Genomic DNA, 23688 nt, shown 5'->3' on the forward strand with positions numbered 1-23688 from the left:
ACCATGTCCCCTGGGTCAGGTCTGTCCTAAATGCTCTCCTTGCAATGTCTTATTAAACCCACACAACCACCCTGCAGGGTAGGGATCATCATCCCTGCATTTTACAGATGAACAACCTAAGGTGTAGACACTTCCATAATTTCCCAAGGTTATAGAGCTGAGACCATGGCAAAGCCCAGGCAGAGTTCTGTCTGACCGACCTTAATTCCAAATGGGAAGTCTCCCATGGGCGGTGGACACTCTCAGACATAACCGAAGAGGAGGCTCAGGGGTTCAGGGAAAGAACAGAACTCTCACCGGGGATGACTTAAGGTCTTGTTCTTCATCATTCCTGTCACAGGCATACTTCAGGCAGTCTATATGAGTAAGGCAGTGTGTATGAAGTTTCTCAACGGATATATATAACATGTTTTGGGGGACACAACCAGAAAGGTTTGAAGCCTTTCAGTTCATGAGGACCATGGTTCATGTGCATTTTCATATTTGCTACCGGACAGCTCTGACTCGCTTCTCCAGTCTTACTCAGCTTGTTTCCTCAAAATGTTTCAGACTTTCGTGTCCAGTCATGAAGGCTGAGAGCCTCACACCTCTTCCTTGCAGTGTGAAGGATGCGGCATTTTCCCCTCCAGGGAGATTAGGAGATGCTTGTGGGCAACATTGTTTTCCTCCTCCAGGCTTGGTGGGAAGTCACGAGGAAGGTAAAATCTACATTCTCACTGGCTTTTGTGCCTGGCTCTGGGCCTTGGGAGAAGGAGGGGGAGGGGGTAAGCCATGAAATGGAGAGTGACTCACACATAATTCTCAAATTCCTACTCAAGGCTTTCAGAAATCACCTCGGTGGCTGAGCGATCTGAAGATGAAAAAAGTAAACCATCAGGTTCCAGCCTTAGAAAACCAAAGAGCAGTAAAGGCTGGACACAGAGTCCATGCAAATTGAGATTTGCTCCCAGAGCAAAGCGCCAGCATCATCTCCAAAGCCAAACTTGGGGGACCTCTCGGGACTTTTTAAGCAAAGCACTCCAAGTGCGCTATAACATTAGCATTATCGGGCATTCTCTGAAATTACTAGTTACACTCAGTTGAATAAATGCTCCTAAATGCAATTAAGAATGTATTATATGTTAAGATTATGGATGAGCTAAGAAAAATACTCATTATCCTGTCTCTCAGGGAGATACTACATATACTTAGGGGCTTTGTGCTCCCGCACAGTTGTAGGGGGAAAACAAGCAGGGAAGAACCGGAGCTCCCCAACCCAGCTGGAGGTGCCTCTTCTGCGCCCCCACACCCACACGCAGATGTCAGCACCCCAACTCCCTTCTCCATCTTGGAAGCCTTCACTGAGACACTGTAGCTGGTGAGGTAGGGAAACATAGCTTCCTGCCTGGTCCCCAAAGCAGAGTCATCAGGGAGAGGAGAGTGTGGCCCGGGCAAAGGAAGGGGCCTCAGAAAGGGCATGGCTCAGACTCCTGGCCCCCATTAGAGCTCCTCAGACCAATCCTCATCCTTTTTCTAGGTGAATGAGAGAAGTCCCTCCCCCCACCGCTACTGCCTACCCCCGCCCACCACAGGCTGATTGCCTCTCTGCCTCTCCCTTCATGAGTGGAAGGTGCTTGCAGGCCAGATGGGTCCTTGGCTTCCTCTCTTCTCTTCAGAGAAGTGCTGCCCGTCTGTTTGACAGCTAATTGTGCCAGGTGCTGAGCTTGGATGTCCGCACCACACTCTGCACTCGAGTGGCCCAGAGGGGCTTCTAAAGCCTCCTTGCTCAGATGGATTGAACTCCAGCCCTGCCTGGAGCCTCCTAGAACAGAATCTGAATTTTAACTGGATTCCTGCAGGTGATTTGGTTGTGACTTAGTTTGAGAAGCACTGATCTAAAGTGTAACTGATCTGAGATCAAAATCCCAGCCCCACCATTTACAGGCAAGTTACTTCATTTCTCTGAGCCTGAGTTTCTGCATCCATAAAGCGGAAATAAAACTAGGTCCCACCTTACAGGCTGCTGCAAGAGGAAATGTGCTCCTGTGTGTGAATCTGTGATGCTTAGCACAAAGTAAGTGCTTAGAAAATAATGTCTAAGAGTAATGTGCCATCCCCCATACGTAGAAAGCTAGCACGGCCACATCTTTGTGTTAAACGGTATCCCTGGGGCGCCTGAGTGGCTCAGTCAATTAAGCCTCCGACTTCGGCTCAGGTCATGATTCCCCAAATCGTGGGTTCAAGCCCCGCACAGGGCTCTATGCTGACACCTCAGAGCCTGGAGCCTACTTTGGATTCTGTGTCTCCCTCTCTCTCTGCCCCTCCCCCACTTGTGCTCTGTCTCTCAAAAATAAATGTTAAAATAAAAAAATAAAAAAAATTAAAAAACGGTGTCCCCATCTGCCTAGCATCTTCTTTTCCCGACCTATATCCTTGAAAGGCTAGAGAATAATACTTTACCTGGGGGTGACAGTAAGAGGTAGCTTTGATACCTCTCAAAGACCACCAACGGGATTCACGGACTGTTCTCTGGCAAGGAGTACAGAACACAAAATTCAGTCTTTAGCAAATCACCCACTGTGCTACATAGCCAGCTTCCAAGATGGTCCCAACTATCCCTGTTTCCGGATCTTCATGCACCTGTGGCGCCCCCTTGCACCTTGAAAAGGTTGATCTGTGTAACCAATAAGATAATGCAGAGAGACGCCTGGGTGGCTTAGTTGGTTAAGCATCAGACTTGGGTTCAGGTCATGATCTTGCCATTTTGAGTTCAAGCCCAGAGTCGGGCTCTGTGCTGCCAGCTTCAGAGCCTGGAACCTGCTTCAGATTCTCTGTCTCCCTCTCTCTCTGCCCCTCCCCTGCTTCCGTGCTCTCTCTCTCTCACACAAAAATAAATAACATAAAAAATTTTAAGATAATGCAGGAAAAGTGCACAAAGTGTGACTTCCAAAGGTAGGTCGTAAAAGACACTGCAGCTTCTGCTTTGCTTTCTCTTGGATCATTCGATCTCGGAGAAGCCAGCTGACACGTCATGAGGACGCTCCAGCAGCTCGATGGAGAGACTCACATGGCAGGGAAACAAGTCCTTCTACCTACAGTCACATGAGTGAGTCATCTTGGAAGCGGATCTTTCCACCACCTTCAAGCCTCACATGTCTACAGCCCTACAGCCCCAGGCAGCATTTTAACTCCATCCTCTGAAGGGATTAACTCCCAGGCAGCTGAGACGACCCAGCTAAGCCGTTGCTGAAATCTTGACCAGCAGATACTATGTAAGATAATAAATATTTATTGTCTCAAGTCACCCCTTTAGGGTAATTTGTTCTGCAACAACAGATAATTAATATATCCACTATAGTAGCTAAATATTTCCGTGTGTATGTGTGTATAGTCCTTCCCAATAAAATTCCCATATCTAAGATCAGTAGAAAGCAATGAAGAAAATAACTCTCTTTCACTCTCCTTCGATAAAGCATAGCAACAGTTTCAGACAAGCATAAAGCATACAGTTTTAAGATAACAAGTGTTGCTAAAGTGGACACTTCCTCTCCACCTCCCCATAGAAGGAATGAATTAACCACCACTTCTCAAGGGGAAAGAGAAAAAAAGAAGGGTGTTTCCCTTTCAGGAGCTTCCTTTTGTCTCTAATTTCTCTTCCTGAGGAAGCAGACTTACCAGAAGAGTGCATTTGGGAGAAGGAACCAGAGGTACCCAGGCAGATTCAGTGCTCCCTCCCCACTCCTGTCCCACTACAGGTGGAAGCTTATTCTGCAATTTCCCACGTGAGCATAGGCAAGAGGGTCCCCTTGGGGTGGGCCAGCGGTGGCCCTCCTTCCAAAGAGGCTGTGCACCGTCTGAAATTGGGTGAGTGTTGGGATCCGTGGGCCACATGCTTGGGCCATGACCTCCAAGCCAGCTTTATCAGCAGCAAAGCACCACTTTGATCTCCATTTGTGTGATTTTGTGTCAATCTCTTAATTGCCTCCACATTTGGAGGAAGAAGGAAGAGATGTTATTAGCCTGCTAACCCTGAGCAAGAAGCGCACATTGAACATAGATATAAGTTATTCTAAATTAATTTCTCATGAACAGTCAACATTTTCCCAGCTTTTGCTTCTCCACGTCACCACCTATATAAGAAATCCCCTGGTACATCTTAATTCTGGTCTCTCTTTCTGAACAGAATTGTTTATCTTCAAACTCCAAGTGCTGTATGCATAGAAGAGGGTGAACCTAGGTGGTTGAGGAAGTCAGACCATCTCATTAATCATACAAACAATAATGACATGTACTATGCACTACTATACTGTTTATGTAGCCCGCCTTTAAACTTTTTTTAAAAATTATTATTTGTGTGTGTGAGAGAGAGAGACAGCATGAGCAGGGGAGGGTCAGAGAGAGAGGGAGACACAGAATCTGAAGCAGGCTCCAGGCTCTGAGCTAGCTGTCAGCACAGAGCCCGATGCGGGACTCAAACCCATGAACCGTGAGATCATGACCTGAGCCAGTTGGATGCTTAACCGACTGAGCCACCCAGGCGCCCCTATGTAGCTCTCCTTTAATCCTTGGGAAAATTCTATGACACAACTATCACTTATTTTCATTTTATTGTGGAGGAAACTGAAACTCAAAGAGATGGCTCACATGGGGAGTGCAGAACATCCTAGGATTTGAACGCATGTCTGGCTGGCTCTGAAGTCTTGTTTCTAATATACAGTATTACATTTTGAGCTCTACTTTGGAGCCCCAGTCCTTAATTTAGGAAACATCATTACTTTCTTTCTTTCTTAGTAGGCTCCATGTGCAGCATGGAGCCCAACTCAGGGCTTGAGCTCACGACTCTGAGATCAAGACCTGAGCTAGGATCAAGGGCCACCCAGACACCTTGGGGAACATTATTTTAAATTTTGTCCTAAAGGGTCAATTCAATAGAATTTCAGAGAAGCATGATGTGTCTGGACTAGAAATTTCTCTGTAACATCCAGTCCAGCTCCCATCCTCTCTCAATTCTGGATGGTGAAAGCTCTCAGATGGATTAAATCACTTCCCAATAATTAATGATAATTTGTAAAAATTATGGGTAGTGGACTATGAATATTGCTTATACGATTACTAAGTTAACTGTGCAAAAATTTTATTCCCAGAGATCTTGATATTTTGTCATCCAGTTGTTAAAATATACCCTGGCCAACCAACTCAGATATACAGCTTGAGCCCGACTGAATTTATAACCAAAGGAAGTGCTATTTTCCCTCCAGCAGCTTCTGACGGCAGTTTTAAGGGGGGAAAGGATATAATTCTTTCACACAACAACAAAAACATTGGGTTTGTCTCCATACAAGTTCTGGGTTTCATGTTTCACAGTTAGTTATGGGACAGGGGTGTTCACAGGTGAAAAATTCTATCTCTAGACTCAGAGAATCCAGACCATGTCACAATTACAGATGTGCAAGAGGGCCAATTTGCCTCACATGCAATCTCTGACATTTTGTCAGCATTTTGGATTTGGTTCACTTGGAAACTGTCAATTACTACCACAAAACCAATCTTTCATAGCTAGAAATAGACTTAGCAACTCCATTGCTGACACTTTCAGGGATTTCCTTGCCATTTTACCAAGAAATGTCACTTATTCTTTTTAAAAATGTTTTTAATGTTTATTTATTTTTGAGAGAGAGAGAGATAGCATGAGCAGGAAAGGGATAGAGAGAGAGAGGGAGACACAGAATCTGCAGTAGGCTCCAGGCTCTGAGATGTCAGCACAAAGCCCAACACCGGGCTTGACCTCAGAACGGGAAGATCATGACCTGAGCTGTAGTTGGAAACCTAACTGACTGAGCCACCCAGGCACCCTGAAATATCACTTATTCTGAAAGGAAAACAACTCCCATACTCTTCTGCTGTAAATGGCCCCTTACCATGTGAGGGGCACAGACATACACTGTTCAACCCTGCTGGCCCCGGCCCCACACTGGAAGCCACAGAGCCCACCACAGGCCCAGCCTCAGCCTTCTGGAAAACAAGCCGGAAATAATATAGGCTACTCTGGACTCCTTTCTTTGAGGATCCTTCCAGGATGTGGTTGAAAGCAGTGCAAAGGGCACTGACTTCAAAGTCAGATAACCCTAGGCTAGGTTTCCATGCCTGGATCCATCACACTGGTGTGTGATCTTAGAGATATTTCTTTGGCCTCTGATGCCTGGTATCCTCACCAGTGAAATGGGGATAAAATATCTAACTTGTTAAGTTGTTGTGGGGAGTAAAGGAAATAATATTTGTCTAACGTCTAACATAACACTTGGCATGGAGTACGTCCCCATAAATCAGAGTTCTCGCTCCTGGTTATACCTTAGAAACACCTGGGGCCCTTTTAAAAAATACCCATGCTCAGGGCACTTGGGTGGCTAAGCCTCTGACTCTTGATTTCAGCTCAGGTCATGATCTCATGGTTTGTGAGATGGAGCCCCACACTGGGTTCTGTGCTAACAGTACTAAACCTTCTTGGAATTCCCTCTCTCCCCCTCTCTCTCTCTGCCCTTCCCTCTCTATCTTTATCTCTCTCTCTCTCTCAAAATAAACATTAAAAAATATATCCATACTCAAGACCTATGACCCATGGATTTGACACAATTGTAAATTTTTAAAAGTTCCCACATTGATCTAAACTACAGCCGGGGTCATTCGCCCACTACCGTAAATGCACCCTCTTCCCTCTCCCTTGCTTTTGCCAATCTTTATAGGGACCTGAGTTCTGTTCCTCAAGTGACTCCATGCCTGGAGTCTGACTCAGGACATGCTACCCCAGGTCAAAAACTCTGCAGTGTATTATTCAAGTGTTTCCCTGTTACTAGAACTGCCACACACTGAGATCCTTCCATTGTGTCCGAACTTTTGAAAAGTTTTCTCAGTTAATCTTAATTTATGCCTATGAAGTAAGCTGTGTTCTTGTTCCCATTACACAGAGTAAGAAACTGAGACTCATAAATGTACATTCATTCTTTCAACAAATATTTATTGCATGCCAGTAATACGCCGCTGCTCTAGGTGAATGACTTACACAAGTCACAGAATTTTAAGTAAAGAGGGAGCCTGGATTCAATCCCAGACTGACTGACTCACAGTGCACCTTCTACCACAGCTCATTGCCACACACAGTCCTATTCAGACCAGAATTAGGTACCAGGAGAAGGGGTTTCTACTTAATCGTTTATTCAACCCTCACCCTACAGGGGGCGCTACTCACACGGTATTCTGCCTGAATGATAATCCCCCGGTACGGTGCAAGTCAGCAGTCCTGCCCTTTCTACTGCTGTCATTTTATGGGTAGGGGAACCAAGGCACATAGAGGGTCCGCAGGTCACAAAGCTCACTAGTGCCTCCCAAGCCTCAGGCTGTTTCGTCGTAAGCTTCCAAAGGCCAAGGTGCCCATCTTCTGTGGCCTTATATGCACGCGGTAGGTATTTGAGCCACATTGAACAATGGCTGAGCAATGCCTGACAGGGCCCAGGGCAGTAGCGAGTCTCGTGGATGTGGGTTCCAAGCAGATGCCAACCCTAAGCACGCGGTGACTGAGTCTTCACGATTATATTTAGCTCGCGTTGCATCACATACTCAAACATATTAAAACACAGTATCTGTGTCCAAAGACCTAAATACACACAGAAAGACAGAGAGAAAGGGGGATGTGTCAGGAGGAAGAGAGTGAGCCTCTCTCCTTTCTTTGCTCTTTCGGGATTCTGATTTGCACTGACGGCTGATATCAGATACTGAATCAATACGTATTGCTTTTGGTTTTTCTTCCTGGGAGGTACAGTGGAAAGACATGGACATGAGATGATCTGACAACGGTCTGTGTTCACCAAGCCCTGAGGTCCACTGACACGTGAGCAGCCGGCAGCCTTGATCGGGTGGACCCCCAGCCTCATTCTGGAGCTCTGGTTCTCGAACTTTGGTGCGAGCATCAAATGACCCAGAGTTTGTTAAGATACAAATTGCTGGGCCTCGTTCCTGGGGTTTCTAACTTATTTACATTTCTAACAAATTCTCAGGTGATACGGATGCTGCCTGTCTGGGGACCAAGCTCAGGTCACCAATAACAAGGTAGTTCCATAAATGCTAGGAGGGGCCAAACCCAAGATAAACTGTTTAGTGCCTAAAAAGCAAAGGCAGGATGTGGGGGAAGCAAGGAAAGAGTTTACTAGTATCTGTGTAGAAAATGGGTTCACACACACACACTTGCAGCTTCTATATGCATAGACTATTTCTGGATGGTTACCAAAAAAAGCTAATGATTGTCGCCTCGGGGGACTGAGGGTCAGGGGTGCTATGACGATTGTTCTCTGGGTCTCTCCCCAACTCCAACACCACCCCAGATCATTTTCCTTTCTCTGCTCTCTTCCCTGCAGACAGTCTGGCCTCCATGGCCTCCATCTCCTCGTTTCCCTTGATGGTTGACTTCCTCCTGGGTTTGGCCAATGGAAGGCACAAGCGAGAGACCTAATGCTGGGAAAAGAGAGAGACAGATTTCCTCCGCGCTCCCTCCCCGCTTTGGTGTGGTCTGTGGACCAGCTGCTGTGTCCACAACTAGCTCCAGCTCTTCCTGGGCTCCAATTACACCATTTTCTTCTTCACCTGTTGCTAGTTCCTTGCACCTGTGACCTGTTTGTCCCTTTGACCCTGACCTCCCCTCTGTAAGCGGCCCCTTCCTTCAAGTCCCTGAAGTCGAACCTCCTGGAGGTGAATTTTGTTTTCTGCCAGGATCCTGACTGAGAAAGGTAGGAAACCTACGCTTCACTGTGTATCCTTTTGTGTCATTTAAATATTTTGCCACATGTCTGCAGTACCAGTGCAAAAATGCAAATATTAAAAAATAAATTATAGAGATAGAAATTCAATCTTAAATAATCTCGAACAGGAAGTTCCCAAGAGAATCACTGGAGAGGGGATCTGCTTGGGCACCTAATGTCCCTTCAGCTTATTTGGCTTTACTCTCATGCCAGCGAGGATTTATGACTTCTCTTCTAGCCCTGTCAGTGCAGCTAAGGGGGTCACCCCTGGAGAACAAAGACAGAGAGGGTTCCCCTTTGCAGTGCACATGGTGTCTGGGCAGCCAGGGTATGATATAATGGAAAGAACTTGGCAGCTTTGGAGTCACACACATTAACCTCGAACCATATCTACCCCACTTGCTTTCTTTGATTCCCTGAATCACCTGTCCCTCCTGTCCCCTCAAGGGGCCCATCACATCACACAACGGCTTTGCACTGCTTGGACGCGGGCTCTTGGATGCCATGAACATCAGCACTTTTACATTCTTTCATGAGCCTAAGAAGGAAGCCATTAAACTCTGAGCTGTTTTCATTCTAATATGTGTACAACGTACCTCTCCCCACGCCTGAGCCGCACCCCCCTCCCTACCTGGAGGAGAGACGGCCCCGAGGGGCCAAGCATGGAGAAGGGGATGGACCTAAGGCTCTGAGATTTAGAGGGCACGAAAATTGTAAATAATGATTTTGAAAGCTTAACATCTATTTAGCAAGAGTAATGGTTTAAAGTGGGAACCCGCCAGATGGTGTGCACTGTTAATAATGCCCATCTGTGAGCCATGTCGTGAATTATAAAATTGATTTGGAGGAGAACATCTCCTGCTGTTTGTCCCAGGTGCCAAAATGCCTCCTTCCAGCTCTGGGGGTCAGGTACAGGGTGAGGAGGCTGAGGTGCATGTTGCTTTAAAACAATACTGTATAGTACATCTACCTCAGAATAAGAAAAAGCCTGAATGCTAATTGTTTTTAAAGGTTACAAAATACTTGTGGCGTTCAGAGGGCCCTATCGGAACTTTCAGAACTTCTTGTTTCACACACAAGCCCGCCTCTAGGAGCCTGGAGAAGCCTGGCTGTGGGCAAGGGCCGCTCTCTCCAGGGTGTCGGGTCTGGTCAACTTTGGACCTTCTGCTTTGCTGCCGGTGACCCTTCTTGGTGTCCGAGCCCCTCAGCCCTCACCTGGGCTTCTGCCAAGGGCCTCGGCTTCCCTTGAATTAAAGACCAGTTTGCTCCTGCCTCTCCACCTTGACCCTGCAAATTCTCCCCATCAGATGTCACAGGTAACAGGTGTTCCCACCTCTCTCCTTGGCCCTCCTCAGTCACCTGGATGCCTCGCCTGAATTTTCCCACGGAATAGGGGGACTAGACACAGAGCAGCTTCCTTAAGGAAGCCCAGTTTCTCCATGTGTGAGGATGCTTCACAGACCAGTTACGGTAAAAAATTGATGTCGAGTGCCTGCTGGAGGGTGGCGCTGGTGGCAGAGCAGGCCACCCCTCAGCCACAGCTCTGGGATGGTCTGCTCACTATTTCCCACGCCCCTGAGCACACTCTTTCCCTTGCTTTGTGTCTCTCGCCTGTAGTGAATGTTCCTTTGTGTCTCTCGCCTGTAGTGAATGTTCCTTCCCGGCTCCCCGCAAAGCTCTGCCTCCACAATCCCCTGGAACTTTACTATCCCCTTTACTATCTCTGCTTACAATGGTCTTCCCTTCCGAGAACCCCTGCAGGGAGAGCGTCCACCGGGCTATAATCTGCCTTATGCAGCTCTCAGTTATCTTCACGTGTGTTTAGCTTGTCTCTCAAATAGGTTGGGAGGTCTCCTGACACCCACCCCCTCTGTCCTTGCACCTTCTCCCAGGGCGTGTCGGACCCAAAGTTGGGAAGACAGAGGGAGCTTAATTATTCCTATTCACTGTTTAATGCATTTTTCCAATTACATCAGTGTCCCTCAACCTTCACAGTGCATTGGAATCACCTGGAGAGCTTTAAAATATGCAGATTCTCAGGTCTCATCCCCAGAGACTGTTTCAGTTGGTCTGGAATGGAGTCCACTTTGCGGTATTTGTTTAAAAGCTCCCCCGTGATTCTAATGTGCAGCTAAGAGCGAGCACCACAGCCCCGAATGAACGAAAATGACTTTGCTGTCAGCCGTACCGCATTCCCCACACCACTCCATTTGTCTTCTGGCTGCACTTTCTCCGTATTTCAAATTATATCTTACAAGTTACCTTCCAACCCTCAGCTCCTTTGTGATACAACAGACCAGGAGTCGTCTTTAGGCAAGTGAAAACTATCTGCCATTACCTCATTGGGCAGAAAGTCAAGCTGTAAAAAAAACCAGCCAAGTCATTCCCTTCAAAATGAGACTCTCATTAATCAATGAGCCATCCTCCAAGCACCTCCAGGCAGACACCATTTGTGACATTCTCTTCCCTTCCCCCAAATCAGTCAGACAGGGGAGCTAGCAAAGGCTAGCTACAAAGCAAAGGCTACAGGTGCTTTTACGTATTGGGGTCACCAGGAAGTAATGATAAGAGAATAGGAAAAGGGTAAAAAACAAGCGTGAATTAATGAGGCTCTTATGACAAAATGATTTAATGGCAAATACGTGAAAGTGAATTAATGAGGCTTTGATGGCATTTGCGAGTTTCATTTCCCTCGAGTATTTCTGTGAATCCAATATCTCCTGGAAAACTTGTAAGAATATTCTATTTTGAAGACTTTCTGCTAACAAGACAGGAAAAACAGCCTTGAGCAGCATTTTTCTCATTCACCTCTTCCTGGCTTTTTAATTACTGGTGAAATAAAACCATGAAGTGAAAGGGGAAAATGCCCAACAATCCACAGAACGGCAGTCAAGGTGCTTTTAAAATGTAAATTTTTAAGATGGTTAAAACAACAAAGAAATAGGAAACCCTGAGGACGTATATATGCCATATTAATGGGATTGTCTCTAAATTATGTTTTTCAAAAATTTCCATCAGGCACCGGTACGTTTTTAAATACCTGTCAGATTCATTTTCTTAACAATTGCTTTAGAAGGAGCTCTGTTTACCTGTTTAGAACCGAGAGCTGCTGTGCTTTGTTAAAAGCTGTGGAGCTGCTTTACTGAGCATCTATTATTCCAACCTTCTCTCTGCAATGTCCAGTGGAAACAGATCCTAGAATTTAATCATTTCCTTCTGCATCTACCCAATCACTCTTTCGTAAGCAAAACTGTCATTACATGAATCTTTGATATTGAACAGGTTACTTTTTTCCTTGGAAATCCTTTTGCGATATATTTTATCAAAATTTTCTTTTACAGGGAAGGTGACACACACTGCTCACCCAGACTTTTCACACTTTTTAATTCCTCTCCCTAAAGTATGAACAGAAGCCAACAATCACCAAAATTGAGAAAACTCCCAAAATGAAAGAGGTGACACAAAAACAAATATACAGAGTATAGGAATGTAGATCAATGAAAGATAATGAAGAGAGCAGGAAAAAAAACATTAGAACAATTAGAACTCATAATCCTCAGAAGAATTAGAATTCATATCCCTCAGAAGAAAAGAAAAGCTATTGCATCCATGAAAACAAATCAAACCTGTGGCAAGGAAACAATCAAATAACAAGGAAGAGGCCATAGAAATAAAAATAGCCCAAAGGAAAATTTCAGTGAGGAATGGGATGATTAAGTCACAGAAACCTACTATAAGTAGAATAAAAAGAAGCAAACAAATAAAAGAGAGAAAGATAAGGAATGACCCTGGAGGTCCAACAGCCACCTCTAATCTGGGAAGAGAAAACAAGGGGTGCATGGTGGGGAGAGAGAGATTATACAGAAATTATTCAGAACTGATGGATGCAAGTTTTCCATGAAAAGGGGTGGACCCCAGGAAGTCAATCATAGTGACGGGGGTAGGGGACACACCAAGGCAAACCATTTAAAAATTCCAGAATAGCAGAGATAAAAAGAGATCTTAAAGCTTCTCGAGATTATTTCTTTCAAGTTCACATTCAGTGGAACAGGAATGAAAGTGGCTCCAGGTTTATCAACAGCAATGCTAGATACTGGAAGACAATGGAGAAATGCTGTCAAAATTCTACAGAAGACTGAAAAATTTTGACGCTTTCTTAGGGAAGTATCAAAAACTACATATACCAGCAGAAACAGGAAATGAACTAAGAAATAAGAAGTCACTGAATCAAAGACGCAAGAGTATATGAGAGAATGGTGATGGAAAGTCCCAGAAAGAGGGAGAAGGGAAGTGCAATACCAGCATCTGTGGCCAGATTGGAGGAGTCAGAGATCTATGGAAGTTCTACACAAAGAAACAAATAAACACCATAAAAACAAATTTCCAAAATGGAAGTTTCAGTGGACATTCCCCTTAGTAATGATTGAGAGTTCCCGTTGTTCCACATCTTTGCTAACCCTTGATATTATCAGGGTTGTTTGGGTTTTTGTTTTGTTTTGTTTTTTTAGCCAACTAGTGGATGTATATTGGTATCTCGTTATGGCTTTTATTTGCATTTCTCTGATGACTGATGATGTTGGGCACCTTTTCATTTTACTCTTGTATATTTAGATTGATTTATAATATTATTTAAATAAAATTATAAAGTTAACGAGTGCATTACAAATTAGAAACTTGAGATTTTAAATGCACAGTTGACTAATTCCTATCTGCCCTATTCAATGAGTATATATGGAGCACGTAATGTTTCTACAGCATTATTCTGGAGGATACAAAAGAAAAGAGTAGACATGTCCCTAAGGAGCTGACAACATATTTGATGGCTACACACTTCAGCTGTTAAGAAATAATTTATAGCTCAACTGCTAATAACTATGTATGGAACAGGAAGAAAGTTGGGGGGGAAGCAACATGAGGATAGGCTAGGATAATTGGCGTTGGGGAAGATGTAGGTCTTGAATGTTCTTCACATGTTGGGGGTGAGCATTCCACAGTGCAAGGACTGCATAATCAAAGGTGTGGAATCAGGAAGAAGTAGTGTGTGTCTGAAACAGAGGGGTCACTGTAGATTGAAAGTAAGGGTAAATACTGATTAGTTGCAGGTTATAAGAATGGGTCGTTAGGGAGGTACCTGGGTGGCTCAGTCGGTTAAGCCCCTGACCCTTGATCTCAGCTTAGGTCATGATCTCACAGTTGGTGAGATGGAGGCCCAAAGCCTCACATCAGGCTCTACACTGACAGCATGGAGCCTGCTTGGGATTCTCTTTCCCTCAATCTCTGCTGCTCTCTCGCTCTCTCTCAAAATAAATAAATAAACTTTACAAGAAAAAAGAATGAATCATTAGGATGAAATCACATTGACGAGAGCTTTGACATGAGGATTTTGGGTTTGATTCCACAGGCAATAGGTCCACTGTAGCTGGGGGTAAGGAGATGGGATGTGTGCGCAGCTGGCAGCCAGGCAATCGAATTGCAGTTTCATTAAGCTTCTTCAGATTAGTGGTGGCGCAGGTAGAGCGAAGTGAGAAGGACAGATTTAAAGCTATAGGAAATAATCCAAAGGCCCGGTGATGCTATCTTAAAATAAAAATTTACAGCTAATACAATCTTTAAAAGAAACAGAAAACTGGATATTTGCCTCCCTGGTCTCTTGTCTGATTCTAACTATTAACCCGAGGTGTTTTTTTTTTTAGTGCCATTTCAAAAAGAAATAAAGAATCTTGACCGTTATTATTGAGAGATCACTGAGGAGTATTCTCTCTTAAAACAATTTCTCTATACACAAGAATAGTTATGATTGTCACTTCTTGGAAAAAAAGAAAATAAGGTTTATTCGACAGTGCTTTTATGCTTTACTCCCACAGAGAAGCATTAGAACATAGTGGTCTGGGTTCAAATTTTAGCAGTGCCATGTGAGAGAAGTCATCTAACCTCTCTAAAGCTCCGCTTCCACATCTGTAAAGTAGGGATAATAATAATTAGAAAAATACCTGGTCTCTGTGGTAGATGCTGTTATTTTTATTGCTTCAGTAATTAAAATATTGGCCACATAGAGCTAATTTATATTGAAAAGAATACTGCTAGCTATTAGAGTGGCAAATGAGGAGTTAAGGGATGTTGTAAGTAGTAATTAAATAATGGACATTGGGCAATTTAATCAAAGATGCTAAGGAGAAAACCCCATTCCTTGGCTTTGCATCTATTATAAGCATTGCATTATTAATAGTAATAAAGTGCTTGGTTTCTATAGAGCCTGGGACTTGGGAACAAAGCCAAGTGACATATGTATATATTTATTTAATGGTGGGAGACCCGGCACATTTGGCGACAGGCACAGTGTTCCACTCAGTGGGATGAAATGCGTGCCTCATGCCAGCTTCTTTAGAGGGACGGTTATTCATCACAGCTGTAATGTTCCCTTCAGAGAGCTCCCACCGGAATGGAAAAGGCGCACTGGCAATTTATATACAAAAGCCAACCCACGTTTGGCTTTGAAAATGCACTGGAAAAACTGTATGCAGTCTGTTAGTTATTCATGGGCATGCTCTGGTTTCTGATGGAAGCGTTGTGGTTCCGTTTGTTACCATCACAGTAAAATTAGAAAGGAGCAAAGAAAAATTAAAGGACTGGTATGTAGACATCTTCTAGCCAACAAATCATTATGTGTGTAAGGTACCGTGGTTCAATGGCCCTGTCAAAATAATCGTAATTCATACAGCCCTGTGTTTGGAGTGCATCCACTGGCTTTGCCCGGACAGTCCAGCCCTGTCCCCACGTTTCCCTGGTGAAATTACATAGACGTGCTCTGCCCCAGGAACACGCAACATGCCCTGCAGTGACTATGGGCTTGGGAAGCACTAACGCTCTGCTCCCTAAGGCAGTGCCATTTACGTAAACTGTATCGGAAAATCTCTTAATAGTTAATGAAACGGTGTAACCAAAAATATAAATGTGCAAATTACCTTACAGGTGAATCTTGATTCAAAAGGAATATTGTCTCCAGATAACCTTGCAGTCAGAATAGTTTCCCAACCCTTAGTCGGACAGGAGCCTATATCTAGACACTGAGATTTCTCCCCGAATAACCTATTAGCTCACATGCACAGAGGGAGGATATGCTATTCCAGAAGTGCATTCACAGACACTATCACATCTGGTCTTCACAAGAAATGATAGAGGGGGACAAGGCAAGGATCCCAACGCCCATTTTACAGATGCAGACAGTGAAGTCCAGGAAGAGGAACTAATTTGCCCCAAATCTCACAACCAGGAGGCACAGAAGTGGGGTTCAAATCCAGTGCCCAGTACTTTATGCTACTTGCCTGAAATACGTCTCGCAAGGGAAAAAAGTGTCTGTCTCCTATGATGATGAGTTACATCTTTAAATGATAAATAGTAAAAATAAGTTTCTTTTCGTCTCATCCAGGAAAGCAAGCATGATACTGGATTGCTTAAGTATGAAATATGTAAGAGATAATGATGCTGCCATTTAATAGGTTGATTTTTTTCCCCATGGGATCAGTTCTGTACTCAGTTCAACCAAAATCTTGAACTGAACAACCACTATGTAGCAGGTGCTGTGCTGGACATTGAAGACATAAAGGGTCAAGTTCCTCATCCTGGCAGTCCTTACGGACATGGACAAGCAAACATATACTACCCACAGTGTTTTAACTGCTGTGGTAAAGAGGTGTGCACAGGCTTCCAGGGAAACCCAGAAGAGGAGTTGACTATGTCAATTAAGAAAGATTTTCTGCAGAAGGAAACATCTAAGAGTCACTCTGAAGGATGCATAAGAGTTCTCCAAGCAAAGAAGAAGGAGGGGAATTCTAGTACCGTTCAGAGACCTAGAGATAGAAGACAACAGGAATAAATACAGTTTCTGCCGAGGGACACGGGAAAAAAGCATCATTTTAAAAGGAAATGGCATATAATCATAATGAGAGCTAACACTCTGGTAGAAGTTTCCGTGTGCCAGGCTCTGTTCTAAGGACCTCACGTATACAAATGTATTTAATCCTCATAACCACCCAGGGAGGTAGGTGCAGTTATCATCCCTAATTTTGCAAAACAGGCAACTGAGGTACAAAAATATAAAACAGCTTGGCCAGTATTGCATGGTCCATAGAATTTTCAGTGGCTTTTGACACTTAACTATACTGTCTTTCAAAAATGTTTGTAGGGGAGACAGAGTGGGGAAGGAAAGGAATTGGGGAGGGGAAGGAGAACACAGAAAGTTTCTAAAGAGAGAAACAGAGAGGAGCAAAATTTGGGGAAACATGTAAATTTTAGAAAAAAAAAATGAAACCAGTTGAGGGACTTTATTCCAGAGAAGTGGGTTGAGAAGGCAGTATAAAGAAAATGATCCTCACTATTATTAAGGGGCTTATAAATTAAACTCAAGTAAGAATTTTCTACTGATTAGAAATAAGCATGTCAGACCTGCATTCACCTAGGGACTTATCAACCATCTGTCATGTGGGCTATGTTCCTCATAAACATTTTGGCTGGTCAAGACCCTGCCAGGGGTGCCTGGGTGGCACAGTCTGCTAAGCAGCTGACTTCCGCTCAGGTCATGATCTCGAGGTTCATGAGATTGAGCCCCACATGGGGCTCTGTGCTGACAGCTCAGAGCCTTGAGCCTGCTTCCGATTCTGTATCTTCCTCACTCTCTGCCCCTCCCCTGCTTGTGCTCTGTCTTTGATTCTCAAAAAACGAATAAAAAAAAGTTTAAAAAATTAAAAGAAATAAAAGATCCTGCCAGGTTACTAGGGCAACATGAGAAAGACACGTGAGTCTACTGGAATGCAGGAGGCCCTCAAGAGCAGATGTTCCACAAATATTGATTGATAACAACTCATATTTAGTGCTATAACGAAGATTAGTAAAATTAATTGGAAACACATTTAATGTGAGCATAGTTGTTATGATTCATGGCTAACACATAAAAACTAAAGCAAAAGTCAAGTTTTACACGTTCTCTCTTCTCTTTTTTTTAAGGACCTTAGAGTAGATGAGCTGTCACTTGCTATTAAAAGTTCAAAGTCAAATTTGCAGTCCACTTCTGGCAAGGAAGAAAGAACTTTGTGGTATGTATTTTAATTGCTAATCTTGCTCTCATTTTATCTCATTTTTTCAATGCTTATTTCCTCTCCATATCCACGATTTCCTTTTTAAAAATTTTATTGCAGTATATGTATCTTTGAAAATGACTGGAAATTCTTTTGCAATGAGGTAAGGTACAATTAAATACATACATAAGCCAGATGTTGCCTGAAGACCCCTTGGAGATTTAGTTAAAATTAGTTCACCCCCAATCCAAGAACCTCAAAGTATCCCCATGATTTCTACAGTCCTGTGGGCCATGTCAGTTCAGGCCCATCTATTCATTTTTTTTTTGCTCATGCTTTCAACAAATATTCATTAACCACCTACTACATCCTAGGCATTATTATAGGCAATGGCAACACAATGGTGAAAAACAAAGGAAGGCAAGTCCCTATCCTGGTGGAACTTCCTTTCCAGTAGTTGAGAGGCAGGCACACCAGCAAACAAAAGTATAATTGTGTGAAAACCTGGTTTTAGGCAGCAAAATGTTTTATGAAGAAAATGAAACAGGGTAGTGTGAGGTTCTGTGATGTGGGGGTCCAGGTGGTAATTAATTTCCTCAGGGGAGTCAGCAAAGGCCTCCCTGAAAGTTGACCACTGACTGGGACCTGAATGGCCAGTTGATGGCCTGAGGATCTGAGGGAGGGGTTCTGGGCCAAGGGAACCACGAAGACCACACCTGTGAGGCTGGGCTGAGCTGGACACGTTGCAGAAGGTGCAGGGAGGTCAGTGCAGCAAGGTCAGTGGCACTTGGGAGAGAGGGGCTTCGATGAGGGAGGAGCAGGGGCCAGATCACAAGGGCTTTGTAAAACCCAAAGAGCAAGAGAAGTGTGAAGGGATTTGCTTTACGATTAATCACTGTCTGTGTTTTATGGCAAGAAGATTGTACAGGAGCCAGAGACCATTTAGGAATCTCTTATACTTGTCCAGGCCACCAGCCCCGTGCTGAAGTGTTAGACATGCAGGTGGGAGTAGGTGGAGGCAGTGTTGGCTTTGGTGACGCTGAGAGAAGCCAGCCTGCAGCCTCAGTGCCCCGTCCACTCCCCTCACTGACTTCTGCAAGAAATTCAACTGCACCAAAATTGTGAGTTTTGGAATATTACTTAAGTTTGTGGGGCCAGGGGGAGGGGCTCACTCTGGGGAACATGCAGGCATCTTTGATAGGGCCTCTCTGTCTCACTGCCCTTTTAAGGGTCCATGGTGCCCACCTGTGATGGTTCCTCTGCTACACGCAATCCTGTCTCCACTGCCAGCTTCCTGGGAGGGAGTAAGCGCCTGGGCATCAGTGCCAGTTGAAGATCGTTGCAGACACACTAAATCACATGGAAACCCACCCACTTTCCACATTAAATATTAGTGACATGTGAGTTACCTCTGGCTGGCTACGCGACAGGCTGTTATGATTGGTAGGCATTTAATTCTATGCTTAGTTTTATTTTATGATTTACTTTTCTATTTCCTGATTAATTTTGATTCAGGCCTCTAACATTTTGTGGGCCATTGCAAAGTTCACAGCCTCCGTGCCCGAGGAGCCGCTTGATGCAAACAGCCGTGGTCAGGCCTGTCCGTGTGGTCCAGGCTCGCCAAATTCTAGGGAGTGACGCGGTCTCCATGTCACTGCGTGTGCACACGGAAGTGCCGTCAGCTACTGCAGTGTCAGCACATTTCCTGACATGACCCGCGGCAGAAACCCACATCTCCCCTACACTCCCTCCTGCTCTCGGAACCCTGAGCCACTAGAGAAAGGAGTTAGGCCCCGAGAGTGTGGACAGGCCTTCCTTCCTCTTATTCACGGGGTCCTTTCCACTCCACACTCCACACCCTGGACCTTGGGTCTGGAAGAGTCAAGCCACAGCTTGAGGCAGCAGAAATTCTGGGCCCTGCATTTCCCATGGCTGCCCCAGGACCATGGCATGCCCTCTCTTGAGGGTCCCGAGGCCAGAGTCTGGAGTGTCAGCCAGAAAGAGAACACCTTAGAAGGTGTTCAGGACCACCGCACTCAGGAATACTGGGGCAGAGAGATGGAGACGAAGCTGGGAACGGGAGGGGAAAGTGGAGGGGAAGGAGAATAGCAGGAAGCATCTGGAAGAACAAGCCTGCACCAGGACATGCCCCACAAGGGCAGCCTCACCCACCTCTGCTCCTGCTGGGGCTGCAGTGAGCGTTCCAGCAACCACACAGGTCACCTGCTTCATCCTTTCTGGCATCGTCCATGCCAGTCCTCCTCCCTTCTGTTCCCATCTCTACAGGGCCAGCACCCCGTGGAGACACAAGGCATCCTCCCCACATGTGGAGATTTTTGAAGCTGAGACAGTAGATTGGGGAACTAATGAACTAATGAACACTTTAGCTCTAAAGTCACGCTGCTTGGGCTCAAATCCCAGCTCTGTGCATTATTCTGGTTGCACCTGGGCAGATTTCTTAATGTGACTGTGCCTCAGTTTCCTCACGTGTAAAATGGGCTGGTAGTAGTTCCTCCTTCCCCAAATTGTCATAAAGTTTCCTGCTAAACGCCCAGCATAGGATAAAGACTCCATAAACGCTTAGTTGTTAATATTGAAAATTGTTAAAACAGGATCCCCAAATTGTATGTTTTAATGTTTACATTATCAAATTCTAATTCTAATTCCAAAAGTAGCACCCAAGAGGTACTATGGTCCAATCATAGGACATGAATTTAGAGATGAATGAGAAGCTTCTGTATCTATGACTATATGTAAGACCCTTTTGCAAACAATGCCAAAATTCTGAATTTGAGGTCCTTTGTGAATGTTTGTTCCCATGCCAAATACTTTCCCTGTCCTTTGCTAACCCCCATTCCCTCCCACATTCATATCTTCAGATGACCAGAGCAGATAATAGTGGGAAGCTGGAATGAACTCCACTTCCTATGTCTCTGATTTCACAATTAGATTAATGGGGTACTAGGCCTTTGATTCTGTAATTGGGTGATTTATACATGTTTACATATATCAGATATATACATATGTGTATACAATGCATACATATATTGTTTAAGATGCAAACGCAGGAAGAGAAATAACACCAGACAGATGCTTCTTCGTCCTGGAAATGACTGAAGTCAGACCAGTGTTGAGGAGATGAAGACCTACAGGTCTGGCCAAAGAAGTTGGTGGGGGGAATGTGGGGGAAGGGGAGGGTCAGCTTCCTGTCCTGCACAATTTTGCTTTACTCATTTTGGTTGTATGCCCAGTAGAAGGTGTGAGTAAGACCAGGAAGGAATGGATGGTTTTCGACCAAATGACACGTCATGGCTACAAACGTGACTGTAGATTTCAGCAGCCCATAATGCAGGAGCCTGAAGAAGGACACAAAGTTAATACTGCAGCCTGATTTCCCCTGGAAATACCAATGCTATGCATAAAGGGCTTTGTCGCTGCTAACCAGGGAATGTAGCCTGCAGAACTTTAAAAACAGGAGCCTTGGCAGCTCTCCGGGAAGCTGAGATGAAAGCCTACCTGGAGTAGAGCAGACTGGCTGACCTTTCAGAGGTCCTTTTATCCTTGAGAATCTATGGTTTTGATGTAGTGTTGAGTATTTTTCAACTTCCTATCAAGAAGAGTCAGTGAGTCTGTGAAAAATAAGGTCTGGTTCTGCACTAATTCCCTCATGCATTTTTAAAAGGTTAAAAAATGGGTAAACATTGTAGTCACTCAATAAATAATAATTCTAATAAGATGAAAAATTTAAATGTTGCCATGTTGCCTATGAAGGAATGCTTGAGAGGCGGTGGAGGCATTTTTTCTTAAATGGGAGACAAATTGTTGTTGCTCTGACCATAGTAGGAACACAGCACATTTTTGTTGAGTGAATGAGTTATTGAGGAACAAAGCTTTCCCTGTCTTTATGTTAATTATTTTGGAGGAAATAAAATCAATCAATAATGATGACAACTTTAAAAGGAAGATGACATTTATTGAATGCATCCTACCTCGGTTATCTATTGCTGCATAGCAAACCACTACAAACTGTAGTGGCTTAAAAGAATATTTTATTGTTTCTTAGGGTTTTATGAATTGATTGGGTTCAGTTGGTGGTTCTTCTGCTGGGACTGGAATGTCCAAGATGGCTGTCCGGAGCCTCAGTTGGAACAGCTAGTTTGACTGGGTCTCTCTCTCTCTCTCTCTCTCTCTCTCTCTCTGAAGTCTCTTTAACTGAATAGGCTAACTCCTTCCTATGATGGTTCAGGGCTCCAAATGCAAGTGACCCAACAGGACAATCCCCTATTAAGACTCTGTTTCTATAGCACTTGCAAGTATCTCATTGGCCAAAGCAAATGATCCAGCCAAGCCCAGAGTCAGTGTGAGAGGCACTAGACAAGGACTTGAATCTTGGGAGGCATGGTTCATCGGGGCCAGCACTGTAACAGTCAACTGTTCAACCCACGTGTCACACCTGTTAGGCATTTTCCATAAATTTACCCTCTTTAAAAGTTAAAGCAAGCTTTGTGACAGGGATGCTACTTATAATTTTCATTCTAAGATGAGAACACCAAGGGAAAGAGAGGTTATTGACTTTGTTGCCCCAAATCACACTGGTAAGAAGTAACGGAGGTGGGGATGAATTCAAGCCATCTAACCCTAGAACCTAAACTCAAAAGTCTGAAGGCACAAGCATAAGAATAGAAAAGTATTAACTTTGAAAAGTAAGTAACATCTCAGAACTATTTAGATAATGTTTGATTTAAAAATGTATAGATTCAAAAACATTTATAAGGATTTTTATCCTCTTTTCAACAGAGGCCATATACATCTTACCTCCTAAAAGAATTGTGAACCAAGAAAAGCAAGAGCACTTGCTTGATGAGTTCGGCTGACCTGGGTTAGAATTTTTTTCCTATTTATTGAGTCACTCTTTGACTTAATTTCCTCAATTATAAAATGGGAATGATAATGATATCTAGCTTGGAAGGCTGTGGTGAGGCTAAAATAAGATAATATAGTGAGCATAAAGTGTCTAGAATGTTTTGAATGCATAGAAGGTGTTCATGTCGATGTGTAAGTGTGCATACTGGACAGAGTTGAATGTAGCAGGACATGTGGGAAGCAGATTTGCAGGAAGTCATGATCTCCTACATGACCTCACTGGAAAATGATTAGGGTGGTGATTTAACCATAGCATAAACTGTTACGCCTGCCCACAGCTGGGAAGCATGGACCAGAGCAGGGTGGGAGAAATTACTGGTCTCGAACACCCCGCCCCACAAACACGAAAAAAATAGACACCACAGTCCCTGCAAGACTCATGGCTGGTATCCTCACAGAACTAGTCTAACTAACCCAGCCCAGTTTGACCAGATCCATTTAATCCATGCAAATTTAATCCAGCTCTAAGAGTATTGTAGGGCACCCCCTGAAAGTGGAGAGTCCTGTACTAACTCAATAAGGATCAGTTATCTAGTCCTGGTCACTTTCCAATACAGAAAAATCTTTTGACTCCCATGAAGATGTGGAAAAAGGGAGAAAAGAAAAAACAATCCATCATGGGTAACTTTCCAAACCTTAGTTTCCATTGTCTGGTTATGCCAACAGCTGTCTTCTGGTTTTGAGGCAATTCACAGCTGGAGGAAACAAGACTCCACATTTCTTCTTCTGGGGTTTGAATGATGGCTTTTTCCATGGTATTATGGTCACAGTTCTATACATGAGTTATGGCAGCTTTAAATTACAGCCACAATATTATGGGAAAAAGGATAAATCCCTCACTGCCTTCTTTTATCTGCAAAGCAGTTGGGAAATGGGGGGAGGCCACTTACCCAAAAGGAATAAATTGTTGGTGGGGGTATGTCCGCGTC

This window comes from Hyaena hyaena, unplaced genomic scaffold (assembly GCF_003009895.1).
Source record: "Hyaena hyaena isolate Hyena2069 unplaced genomic scaffold, ASM300989v1 scaffold_186, whole genome shotgun sequence".
Taxonomy (NCBI): domain Eukaryota; kingdom Metazoa; phylum Chordata; class Mammalia; order Carnivora; family Hyaenidae; genus Hyaena; species Hyaena hyaena.